The sequence below is a fragment of the Harpia harpyja genome, chromosome 1 (genome assembly GCF_026419915.1).
Source record: "Harpia harpyja isolate bHarHar1 chromosome 1, bHarHar1 primary haplotype, whole genome shotgun sequence".
Classification (NCBI taxonomy): domain Eukaryota; kingdom Metazoa; phylum Chordata; class Aves; order Accipitriformes; family Accipitridae; genus Harpia; species Harpia harpyja.
In genome coordinates, this window is record NC_068940.1 from 103,652,459 (window position 1) to 103,665,001 (window position 12,543).

At 52.3% G+C, this 12,543-nt stretch overlaps 1 protein-coding gene across 3 annotated transcripts in view; it reads left to right on the top strand.

Moving 5' to 3' along the window:
- The first annotated feature begins 3,590 nt into the window (after nucleotides 1–3,590).
- Nucleotides 3,591–12,543, top strand: part of LOC128150927 (mitogen-activated protein kinase kinase kinase 3-like) — an 82,011-nt gene continuing 73,058 nt past the window's right edge. For all 3 annotated transcript variants that reach the window (XM_052807721.1, XM_052807739.1, XM_052807732.1), the window contains exon 1: nucleotides 3,591–3,707. The gene's annotated coding sequence lies outside the window, so the exon portion shown is untranslated. The remainder of the gene's footprint in view (nucleotides 3,708–12,543) is intronic.

Consider the following 12,543-nt stretch of genomic DNA (forward strand, 5'->3'; position numbering starts at 1 on the left):
AGAGGTAGAGATGAAGTGCCATCCCCAAATGTCTGTCCTCAGCAAACTTCTGCATACATTCAGGCATGTTCTGGGAACAGCACAAAGCCCTCAGGAATGCTGACACATGTGGTCTGTGGGTCCTGACCAGATTTATCTGTCAGGTAGTCCCCAAATTGCTCAGCTTTACAGCAGTCAGAACACATGGGAAATGTGGGAATATTTCAGCAAAATAAACGTGGCTTCTCTGCAGGAGGGACATAGGACAGCTCTAGCCCTCTTCTTCCACCTGCTTTTCCAAAGCAAACAGCAGACCTGTGATTAATCTTGGGTAAGGAGAAGCTGCAGCTAACACAGGTCTGCCAAGCCCAGGCGCTGCCATGCAGAGGTTTCTGCATCGCAGGCTTGTGTCTACGTGCTGAAATCCCACCCAAGTCCATTACCAGCTCCAGCCTTCAGCTGTGAAGCAGCACACATTTTCTGAGTAATTGGTTTCTTTCCTTTACACTGAGATGGCATCACTCCTGTACAGGAATACTAATACTAAGTATAGGAATGATTTCACCCACTGCCGATACGCAGCCATCTCGATGGGAGAGAAAGCCGTCTCACAGCACACAACAGCTTTATGCTGCTGTTTAGGACAGGAAGCAAGAAAGGATATTATATCAAACAGAAGGCATGGGAGAATTTCAGGTTAGACGGAGCATACTTAGTCACAGAAGAATTGGGTCGGTGCTCTGGGACCTGTGTTCACTTCCTGCAGGAGCCCTAACACAGCCCAAAATAGTAGCAGTTAGGTACTTTTCTCCCCTTTTCTCCCCACAGCAAATACTAATGCTTACGTCATTAAAGGAGAAGCATAAATAGAACAGCCTGGGGCTGTGATTTGCAAAGTTCTTGGTCTGTGGATGAACCATCAGCTTTTCTTATAGCTCACTATTACCCACCTGTGCCATCAAACTTTTCAGTGAAGATATTATCAGGATGATATAGTCTTTCATATCCACCCCAACATGTATACCAGTCAACTAAGAAGAATCAGAGCACACATCTATACATTTTATGCGTGGCATGGTTTTCATCTCGCCAACTAGCACATACACCAGCACGGCATGGGACAGCATGCACCATAGAATGTTTCCTAATGGCAGTTTGGACACTGTTTTTGAAAAGAAGGGAGAGTTTGTCTGTATGGGTACAAGGTATGCCGTGCCTGTTGTCCTCAGGGACAGAGAACAGCCCACGTCTATTTTATTTCCCCATATGGAGCCACTACAACCACTGTCTGCAACACACTGGTTTTAGCAGTGCTCTCCACTGTGCCCTTTCTACCAGGTTTTCACTCCTCTCCAGAAACGTGGCGAAGGCTGTCAGCCAGCACTTGTAGGAGAACACATGAAACTATGCGCAGAGCCACACACCTCTGTCCGTTCTTCTGACAGGCTTTGTAAATGTTTTGAAGAGCAACTCAAGGAGGCAGAATCCGGGGGCAGATCCTTAGCACGCCCATCAGCAGAGAGCTGTTGACATCAGTGGAAACAGCCTTTACACACATGACGAACCTTGTATTGTTCAGGAACACCCTAGAATTGAAAACCCCGTAGCGGGATTCCTGTGGCATCGAACACCTTCAGAACAGAGAAGCGGCTTGGAAGGAGTTTTCAGCAGTAATTGGTGCTTGCCTAACTGATTCCCATTAAACCCAGGAGGTTTTAAAGGAGCTGCTTGTCACTTAGTGCCTTATAATACTTGAACCTGAAGTCCTGGGGTCCTGTGCCTGGTTCCCAAGGTAAACACATGTGATTTATTTCAGAAAGGCATCTGCAGCATAAGAATTCATTACACACATCCCCGATGGGCAGCAGCCAAAACATTTCAAATGTGCCAAGTTACCAGAATTTTATTAAAAGCTGTTAAGAGTTAGAGGGAAGGTGCAGAGAAAGGCAACCTCCTTCCCAAAGCCAGGTGGCTTAGGATAGACTTACGCCGCTTCCCAAACGGATGAGGCAAGCTGGAGTCAGAGGTTCCTTCCAGCAACAGCTCAGTCCCCCTGGATGTCTCTCTGTAAGCTGCACAAATATTCTGGGGAGGGGGAGGGAGAGAGAAAAGAGTGAAACCTATTCAATTACATCAAGATCACGACTGGCCCTAGTAAAATCATTTATGGAGTGAGGGAACCCGGAGCGGTTTGGGCTGGAGCCATCTGCTGTTATTTGGTATATACAGAATTGGTTTCTATGGATTTTATTAATAGGTCACGCGATTGTATACGAGGATGTGAGATCTGAATCTCTCAGGAGAGGTCCCTGGTTGGGGTTTCTATTGCCTTTATAGGCAATGGCTCAAACTTTCTTGCAGCAGCAAGTCCTTAAAAACTTGAGGGGAATGGGTCTGGGTTTAGGATTCCGCCCATTTTTTTCTCTATTCCCCCCCCTATATCTTGAACTGACTTTGTTCCTCTTACTCTCCACAATGCATTTACTAAATGGGGAAACAGGGAAAAAATCAGAGAAATATTCTTACTTACTTTTTCCACTGTCTGCATGAATTTTCTCTTTCCCACCAGTCTGAGTGATATCTGGTACAAAACTCAAGCCCCACATCCATCCGTCTTTCAGGCACAAGGCTCTTGTTGGCCCTTTGCTCAAGGGTGAATTTTGCCTTTATGCTGTCGTTCTCTCCCCATACAGAGAGTCAAGCCCAAAGGGACTTGGACACACAAAGGAGGCTTGGGACAGGTGGGTGTAAATCGGAGCAGCCCAGAGGCTGCTCTACCTCCCACAGAGAGCTGCCCATGGAGCCCTGAGCTCTTCTGGAGAGCAAAGCTCGGGAACAGTCGAGAGCCTACCCTACCCTTTGGTCTTAACTTTGGCTCGCTTTTGATTCAATTCCCCCCCAAAGAGGCAAACCCAAACCGAGTTATCAGAGAGCAATCCCTTCTCCCCACCTTTGCGTCCCGGCCGTGTGGAAAGAACCGGGCGCTGCGGAAAGCTGCGCTGCCCCAAGGTTTCACCAGCTTCTCCAAGGCTTCAACTCATGAAGCCCCATCTCCCGGAGTCAGCAAGTTTCAACACTGTTTTTCATCATCTCCTGGTTTTTCAAGTTAACCCTAAGCGCGACAGATGGGTCCCAGCCCCCCCCCCCGTTTCAGAAGGTCCCAGAAACCCTCAGCTGGAGCGCAGGTGGTCAGATTGGTCCTCCTCGAAAGCAAACGCGGGAGATCCCACGGGGTCTAACCGGCGCTGATCCGAGCTACGGGACCGGCGGAACCCCACCGGTACCGAACGGGGCTGCGTGGACGGGAACCTCACCCCAACCACCGGGCGGCCACGCCAGTCCGTCGCGGGTCGGAGCTGCCCCGCGGGACGCGCCGCGCTCCAACCAACCCGCCGCCGCCGCGGGGGGGGGGCGGCGGCGCCCCCTAGCGGCGGGACGCGGCACCCCCCGCTCAGGACCGGCGGCTCGCTCGGTGGCGGCGGGACCAGCCCACCGCGCGCCCCCCCCCCCCCTCCGCTGTCATCCCATTGGCCGCGGCGGCGCCGCGCGTCAGCGCTTCCTCCCGCTTTTGTGCACCGCCCCGCGCCGCCCCGCGTCCCGCTGCTGCCGCCGCCGTACCGTACCGAACCGAACCGAACCGAACGGTGCCTAGCCGAGCCAGGCGTTGGGACCGCGATCCTCCGACTCACCCGGCATGGCCTTCCGCCGTTAGCCGCACCGCCGGACCGGTAAGTCTATCCGACCGCCCCCAATCCCGCGAACGGGGCGCGCCGCGGGCGGTAGATCCCTACTCCCGCTCCGGGCTGCGGGTTTGGGTCGCTCTTTTAATTTTTTTTTTTTTTTAATTGGCTTTTTCGCAGCGGTGACCGAGAGTTTTTGCAGCCGGGTCTGGCTTCGGGGGCTTTTTTTTCCTCCGCTTCTAGTCTTGCAAGCGGGAGCTTGTCCCTCCGGGCAAAGAGCTCGGCTGCGTTTGGGAAGCCGGGAGGGGGGGCCGTGTGCGTGGGTGCGGAGCACGGGGAGGACCTGCCTCCCCTTCGGGGATTTACCTTCCCCGGCACAGCCCTCGCCTTGCGTTAGCGCGCTCGGCTAACTATTTTTCCCAGGTTGTTGCCTGGTGCCGTGAGTCAGCCTGGAAGCCTCTCCGCGCTGCAGCTGCCTGACAGCGAGCGCCAGGATTAGACCCGGTCCCGTTACCGGGATGCCTTAAACTGTTGAGCCAGCGAGTGTGTTGCTGGCTGCAGTCACTTGGGTCCCGCTTCGGTGGAAAGCGTCGTGTCCCTGCCAGGGAGCTGTGGGAATGCCCCGCCGGCCCTTGAGCAAAGTCCTCCCTGCGCAGAGTCTGTCCCGAGTGGGGAGGATGGGATGAGCGGTGGGGAGGATGAAGGCTCTGCGGCTAGCACGGACCCCCGTGGGCGAGGGAAGCCGGTTACCCGTGTGGCGTACGTGACCGTGCCGGCTGGCGGAGCTGGGAAGCTGGATTTCCACCTGGACGGAGCGAGCGGCTGTCGTGGGGAGCTGTGCCACGAATCAGGCTGATGCTCCGGGAGGATTTGTTCCGCCGGCACCAAACCTCAGCCCTCGGCGGCCGGGCGGGGAGCGGAACGGAGGTGGGGAGCTGTGTGCCAACACGAGTGGGTGTGCGCCGGCAGGCTCGCCAGGTCGTGCACGGCGGCCAAGCGCGTCTCTCGCTGGCCGTGACACAGCTTGGAGAGTGGTTTCCCCCTCTGCTGCTGCTTTTATCCTCCTCTTCAATTCCTGTCGTGTAATCCGGTGGTTTTTGGAAGTAGACCCGCCCGCCCCTGGTTCGGTGCAGGGTCTGCACGCGTTGCCGATGTGGGGACTGAAAGCACGGGGCTCGCTTGGGCTTTGCAGTCTTGGGATTTGTGCAGAGTTAAAGTGATCCCAGGGATTTCCAGGGTCAAACTCTTTCACCTTTTCGGTGAGTGTGAGCGGTTTGGGGGAATTTCCTTATGTGGCGCCTTGTGAATTTATTTCCAGTCCGGCACGTGCAGCTTAATGTAGCTCTGTGCAGGATTCGTGCCTGGAGTGCAGCTCTTGGAAGCTGTTCCTCGGGCATGCCAGAGATCAGCTGCATTTGGGGGCTTTCCTGTGACTGCCTGTGTCTTGTAATACCTGTGTTGGATGGTCCAGTTTCCAGAAACCCTAAGTTGACATTAGTTATAAACAGGGGTTCAAGGTTTCCCAGGGCTCCTGCAGATTCGGAGCATACCTCCATGACTGGGCACAGCCTTTGCCCTAGGAAGGTTTTGCAGCTTGTAAAAGCTCTTCTGTTGGAGGCAGGACACAAGGCTGGATGGGCTGCCAGCCTGGTGGGATGTGGATTTAAAGGCTCTTTTATACCTTCCTTCTCTAAATGGGTTTTGGTACTGCAATTTTTTCCGTGGGTCTTAAATCTCCATCAGAAACCCACAGCTCTGCCCTGTCAACGTGTGCTGATGGGTGATATGTTTCTTTTTCTGGAGTCTGTTATAGCATATGAGGGAAGTGTGCTCATGCAGAGATGTAGTCTGGATTTTCATCCAGGATGGAGAGACTGCGTCACGAAGAGCCAGCGATTACAGCAGCTGGAGGAGCGCAGTCCTCTCTCCATCCCTTCTGAAACGTTGCTATTGCTTGATGATGCTTCATGGTGTTAGCAGGCAGCTGGGACTTGATGTGTTTTCTGAATTTTCCCATTGGGAAGATGCTGGCGAGGATCACATGGTGTGTCTGGCTCCCCGGCAGAGCAGTGATATGGAGTTTGCTGCTGCGGCATGGAAGGTGATGCGCTTCCAGCCCTGCTCTCCCCAGGTGGACATGGGAACCAGTGTAAACCTGGCAGGATCTTCTCCCAGAGGAGTCCAGAGGAGGGCCACGAAGATGATCAGAGGGCTGGAGCACCTCTCCTGTGAAGACAGGCTGAGAGAGTTGGGGTTGTTCAGCCTGGAGGAGGCTCCGGGGAGACGTTATAGCAGCTTTCCAGTACCTAAAGGGGGCCTACAGGGAAGCCAGAGAGGGACTTTTTAGAAGGGCATGTAGTGATAGGACAAGGGGTAATGGCTTTAAACTGAAAAAGGGTAGATTTAGACTAGATGTAAGGAAGAAATTCTTCACTGTGAGGGTGGTGAGGCACTGGAACAGGTTGCCCAGAGAGGTTGTGGATGCCCCATCCCTGGCAGTGTTCAAGGCCAGGTTGGATGGGGCTTTGGGCAACCTGGTCTAGTGGAAGGTGTCCCTGCCCATGGTGAGGGTGGTGGAACTAGATGATCTTTAAGGTCCCTTCCAACTCAAGGTTCGATGATTCTGTTCCGGTTGATCTGGCCCTGCTGTCGGAGACCTGCTGGTTGAGGCTAGAGGGAAGTGAGTCAGGGTTTGCTGTTAGAAGGGATATCTTTTATTAGATGCTTGGTGAATGCAGACTGGCTTTGGAGCGTACGAGCCTGTCTACACACAGAAGCTGCAAACCTCAGAGCTGAGAATTAGGAGGGAGTGATTGCTCTGAGCTTACCTTGGCTCTTCTAATTGAGGAGATCATCTGAAAGAAAAGGGGGGGGGGGGAAAGAGAGATACTCAACTACAGTTCAACCTGTACAGTTCATCTGGTCTAAAGAAACATGTTTTCTGTCTCTACAAATGTCTGGACTCTTTTAGATCCTGAGATCCAGCACAGGAGAGGGACACGCATCCCACCTGCCAGCCTTTCTCAGGAGGTGGCTGAGCCCTTTGCAGCCCAGCTCCTGCAAAGGAGAGCTGCGGGCGACAGGGCTGGGGCTGGCTGATGCCTGACAGCAGCAGGAGGCTGCTGGGCTCAGTCGCTTCCACTCCCTTCTCTGCACGTAGTACAGGCCAAGTGCAATGTGCGTAGAAATGTGCAGAATGTCAGCTGTGCACCGGGGAGATGGAAAATGCATTATGGAACCATAAGAAGAGGAATATGGAATTCAACCTTTTTTTTTTTTTTTATTTCCTCAGACACTTTTCAGAAAAGCTATAAATGGCACACTGATCCTGAACCTGGCAGGTTTGCTCTCAATCCCCAGACTTTATTTTCATATTGAAGTTCCACAAGGGGAAATGGGTGACCAGGCATTTTCGGCGGGTCCCTCCAGGGAGCAGTTCCCCATCCCCACATGTGGCTGTGTATGCTGGGTCAGGACTGTCTTTGCCTTTGCTGAGTGTGATATGAGATGCAGAGATGATGAATGTCATCTCGGTTGTGCCTGAAACATGCTGTCTCTGCGGGCTTGTCCCATACCCCGTGTGGTGTGAGCCTTCATCTGATGTGGTGAACGCTGTGGTAAGCATCAGATGGACAAGACGAGTGCTTTTCTGTCTGTGAAGGCGCGAGTAAGCACGCGTGAGCGTGGATATGTGGCATTTTTGTTTGTTTTCTGTCCGTCCCAGCAGTTCTGATCTGGTCTGGCCAAGTAATCTTCCCATTAGTCACTAAAATGGCACCAGTGTTCAACCAAATCAGTCTGTCCTAGCTCATCCGTAATGATGCAAGAAAGAAAAAGCAAAGATCTCTTTAAAAATAGTTGCTCTTCAAAGCCACTGGGAATCTATTCCCTGCAGAATACTGATTACGAGGGAAGGGAGAGCAAGAGAAGAACACTGTAGTGGGGCTAGCAGAGAGTTTTGGGGCTGCAGGCTGGGGGTACACAGCTCTCTGCTTTGTTTTAGCACTGGGGCTGTTGCTCCAGGAGCTTTCCCTGGAGCCACAGGGCTTGGGGCCAAGCTGAGCCTGGGATGGTGGAAGATGTAGCATCAGCGTGGCCCACGGTGGGGACCCGTGGAGGAGTTTGGCCCAAAGCCGGCTCACCCGGTGCCGCAGCAGTTGTGGTGGAAGGGTTCGGCGAGCTGAGGGTCTGTGTTCACAGTCGAGCCCCGTGGCTGCTCGCAGCTCTTCCCTCTGCTTCCCCATCTCTGTGGCCCAGGGTGGGGACATGCTATTGTCATCGCTGTGTTTGGTCTCAGGTGCCAGCTTGTGTTCCCAGAGCCCTTGGGACATCTGCAAAGGCTACCCAGAGGGTTTGAGCTGGGCTTTTGGAGGCTTGTAGAAGTCAAGAGTGAAAGGTATACCTGTACTCCCCTAAAAGAGGGGAATTCAGCTCCCAAATGCGTTCCCCAAACACCTTTTGCTAACCTGCAAGATCCTAATATAAATGTTAGTGGAGACCAAGGGACTCTGAATTTAATGAGAATCTGTAGTAGGCTGGAGCCTGTCCTGCTCTCCTGAGTTAAAACGCAGGTTGGCCACCATTTAATGCAGAACTAATTTTCACTTCCGTGAAAGCTCCCCTACTTTTAAGCTTTCCACTCTGCAAGATAATCTGGGGCAGCCCGGGGAGGACAAGCCACAACAGCAATGAAACCCAGGGTGGAGCTGAGCCGGGGTTTGGCTCAGCACCGTAGAAGCTGCGTGGGACAAAGTCCGGTCGGCAATGCGTGCTGCGTGCCGTGCCTGGCAGCACGGGCCAGATTCTGGAAGGAACTGGCCAAGCTACTGCATGGGCTGCTGCGTAAACAGCATGTGTGCGGGCCAGGTCCTTGAAGGGGGTGGGAGGAAGGGTTGAGTTTTCAGGTAGTGATTAAACACCACGTTGCTTGAAAAAATAGCCCTGGGTGGGTGGATTAGAGGCGCTCTGCAAACCTGCTATGGCCAGGAGCTTGCGTGCTAAATAAGAAAGTAATCTGATTGATAGCTAGATAATTCAGAGGAAAAAAAAGACTCTGTACAATTGCTTTGGGAAAATAATTTGTGAGATAGGAATATCTCAAATCCAACACTGCTGAAGGGTGTTTGTGGCCTCTGCAATACTTTGAGTGCTCCTGCACTACTAGGACTGTCCTGGAGCGATTATGTTTGTCATGTCCATGTGAAAGTTTCTGGCACAGCAGCTTCCAAGTGCCCACAAATACCCAAATTTTGAAAATTTTGCACGTAACAGTCGTTAGCCTAAACAAACATCATGTGCAAAAGTGAACCCTGTATTGTGCTACATGTTCTGCTGCTGCTGTCTCCATGCAGAGTTTTGAAGGAAGATGCTACTTCTTTGGGGAATCTGTTGAGGTCTGTTCTCGTTGAGGTTGTCCTTGTCCTTCAGTCCCGAATTGGTCAGGCAGTCGGACTAGGTGATCGTTGTAGATCCCTTCCAACTGAACTACTCTATTCTATATACTTACATGGATGTCCATTGTAATGAGGATGGTGGATTACTTGGATTGCTTGGTGCTTTTGTGCTACAACCTCTTAGGGTTTTTTGTGGTTGAGCAGAGGTCAGATCATGATAGTCTGCTCATAAACTGGAAATAGTGCAGCGCCCTCCATGATAAGAGCCTAAAAGAATCTAGCAGATATCTAATCTCTTCGTAGTGGGCTGTTTGCACCTTTTGCTCTGCAAGGTGGCAGCAGTGATTCCCTGTCCCAAGGCATGAGGACCCTGCAGAAGGGTGGTGGTCACAGGGTGATGGGAACGCCTGGCTCTTGCCAGCTCCTGAGTGCTGTGATAAGGAAGGCTTAGTTGGGGAAAATGGCTTGGGGAGAAAGTGTAGGGTGAGGTCTGTTATAGTTGGTGGTGAAGGTGAGCTGAAGGAAAGGCATGTGTGTGTGCACAGAAACCTTGTTTTAAATATCCTCTTCCTTTCAGCCTCTCACCTCCTCCTCTCTGCCACTACTCAGGGAGTGCCCTGGGTTGGGGACTGTCCCTTTTTTGCCTGCTGGGTCAGTGCAGTGCCACCACAAAGGGCAGCTGATAGTGTTACGTATGTCTGGGCAATGCTGATGGGTTGATAACTCCGATTGGTATCTACAGCAGAAGTAACACAGTTGCTGTGGAAGTGGATGGCTGGAAGGAGGTGTGCGGACTGGGACAGTGGGGCAAAGCGGTCTGGGAGTGTGTAAGCGACAAATGACCAGTACTTGGAAATCAGAGATCAGAGACTGGACCTTGCTTCTCTTGAGGCTGGTCAACGCATTGATGTAGTGTGGAGCTGTGGAGCAGGGCTGGTTTTGCTGAACTGATGAAGCATCCTTCAGTAAAGATACCAGGCTGGGCCAAGCTCCTGGAAAGCTTTTCTTGCTGATGGAGCCTCGATGTCTTCTGTTTGCCCTTCAGCACAAAAATACAGCACCGGTCCCTCTGCTGCAGTCCTGGTGGCTTCCCACTTGGAGAGTGGCTTTCGGGAAACCTGAGCACCCGGTTAACAAACTGGTGGAATGCATTTGCTGCTCCTTGGTCTTAGTGCCTCAGTGCCGGTGCTAACAGAGCAGCAAGAGTCATTAGAGAAATACACAAGATATTTCAGTTATTTCTCTTTGGATGGTGCTGGTGGCAAGTAAAAGAGATAAACAGAGACTGTACTGAGCTGTGCTTAGCTTATTGCATCATTGGTTTTACTGAAAGGTTCAAGGTCCGGCTCTGAACATTGTTGCTGCCTGGGATAAACCCAGCAGCAGGGTGCATTAGAGCTGCTCCCGAGCTGTGCTGTGTTTTGCCAGAGGGAAAAAAGTAGGGAAGGGTGCCGTTTTAGTGCTCTTGCTGTGTATTCCATCTGAACGGTAGCCACAGGGGGCCGATTGCAGTGCCTTGGATGAATCATGATGGGGCAAGTCCTGTCATGCTTCTTTCTTGAGTTTTTACTGGAAAACTCTGCACTTGGCTCCTCTTAACTCCCAGGAGCTGCTCCTCTGATGGTGGCAGTCAGGGGAAGCCCTGCTGATGTCTCCTGTTGCAGCCTTCTGGGTGTTGAAGCTGGGAGGGGACCATCAGGGCTGCCTGGATGTGGGACCACACTGCTCGGCACTCTCTGCTGCTCCCCATCCTTGGCTTGCTCTGGCTTTGCTGGCTGGGGGGATCTGCTTCACCGGTGGCCTGGGCTGATGCCTGCTTGCTCCCCCTCTTGTGCTATGGTCACTTTTGGCAGTGCTGCTCGGGGAATATAAAGTGCTCCTGGATGCTGATTTGAGTCATGGGTGGCTCTGACAAAAGGACAGCTGTGTTGTTTTCTACATATCCTGCTGATGGTATCTGTCTGAAGACTTGCATGGCTTCACCTTGCTTGGCTGAAATGATCTCTTGAGCGTGAAGGATTTGAGGAACCATGCCTGCTCTTGCCTATTTTTGTTTGGGGTGGGGATGCTTGCTGGGGCTCTCCGCGATGCTCTCCCCGAGACATGTGCATGTGCATGATGCGTGTCACTGTGTTACCTGGCTGATGGCTCAAGAAAAAGAGAGAAAACGTTTAGTCATCGGAATATTTCAGCAACTTCACCTACAGCATTACCGGTGTGACTAACAGCTGGTGCATCGCCTGTCGGCTTTCGGATGGGGCTGTAAGGGGTGAGGATGTGTTTTCTGTTTGCAGTTTGTGTTATAAGAGGTGGGACCACACAATTGGCTTTTGGACCCAGCACAAAAGGCGCTGAAGATTTCAACTGTCTTCATCTCTGGAGGGAAAGCTGGGGACGAGCTAGTTCAAGTCTTGGTCTATGTCCGGGAAATCCTGTGCAGGAGAACTTCCCTTTCAGGAAGCCTGTCGGGCTCTTCCAGGGAGGTGGTGTGGCACGCTGTGCTTTCAGCCTGGGCCACCACAGAGTCCCAAAGCTGTTGGGGACTTGGATGAGATGGAGCAAGACTTCTAGTACCCGGTTCATCATTACACGGGAAGTCGATTTGCCTTTTGTAGTGTGCGCTGCCAGAGAGGTGCAGGTTGGCATCTCACTTCTGCGGGAGCTTCTCAGGCAGTGGTGGCTGTGTGTTTGCTGTGGGAGTCATCAAGAGGTGATGAAGGGGAACCTCCCACCTCCCTGACCTGTCTTGGGCTGGATTTCCAAAACCTCAGCTTAAGTACATCTTTCATGCACCTGTGTGCATATGTGCATCGACTCCTGTATGTATGTGCTGTGCAGTCACCACAGACCCCTGCTTGGCAGGGATCTGGTGGATGAAGCATCCTGCAATTCTTATTACAAGCTTGCTTGCCCCAGCATTGGCTTTTGGGCTGGCAGGCAGCAGGTTTCCTATCTGCTCCGGCTCGTGGGAAGAGTTTGGGTAAGGAACTTGCCGCCTTCTTGCTAATCCCTGCTTCTGTTGCTTCCCCCTCCATTCACTGCCCATAGCGGGCATCTCTGCCTGCTCTGAGAGCATGGGGTGCTGAGAAACACCCCTGCTACGCAGGGATCGGGACCGTGGGGGATCCTGGCTGCTGAAGGCTTTGCCAAGTGCTTTTATAGCACATGCTTTGTGGCGTGTCTTATAAAACCTCCTGCAAGGTAAACTCTATTTTGGGGCTGTCCCTGACGTAATCTGTCAAGAAAAGGTCTGCTCTTTGACTTACTGCTGAAAGTCTGGTTGTGGATGGATGACCAGTTGCTTACCTAGCATTACCAAAGCAACGAGTTGTTGCTTTCCATGACTCATGAAAATGCACTGTAGGCTCTCTTAAGAATGGCTGAGATCATTTTTTGGCTGCATTGGGGTATCTGGTTTCCTTAGCAAATAGCAGTGGGGGTGGAGGGAGGGGGATTTCCAAACTTGTTTCTTTGTATGTGTGATCTGGTTT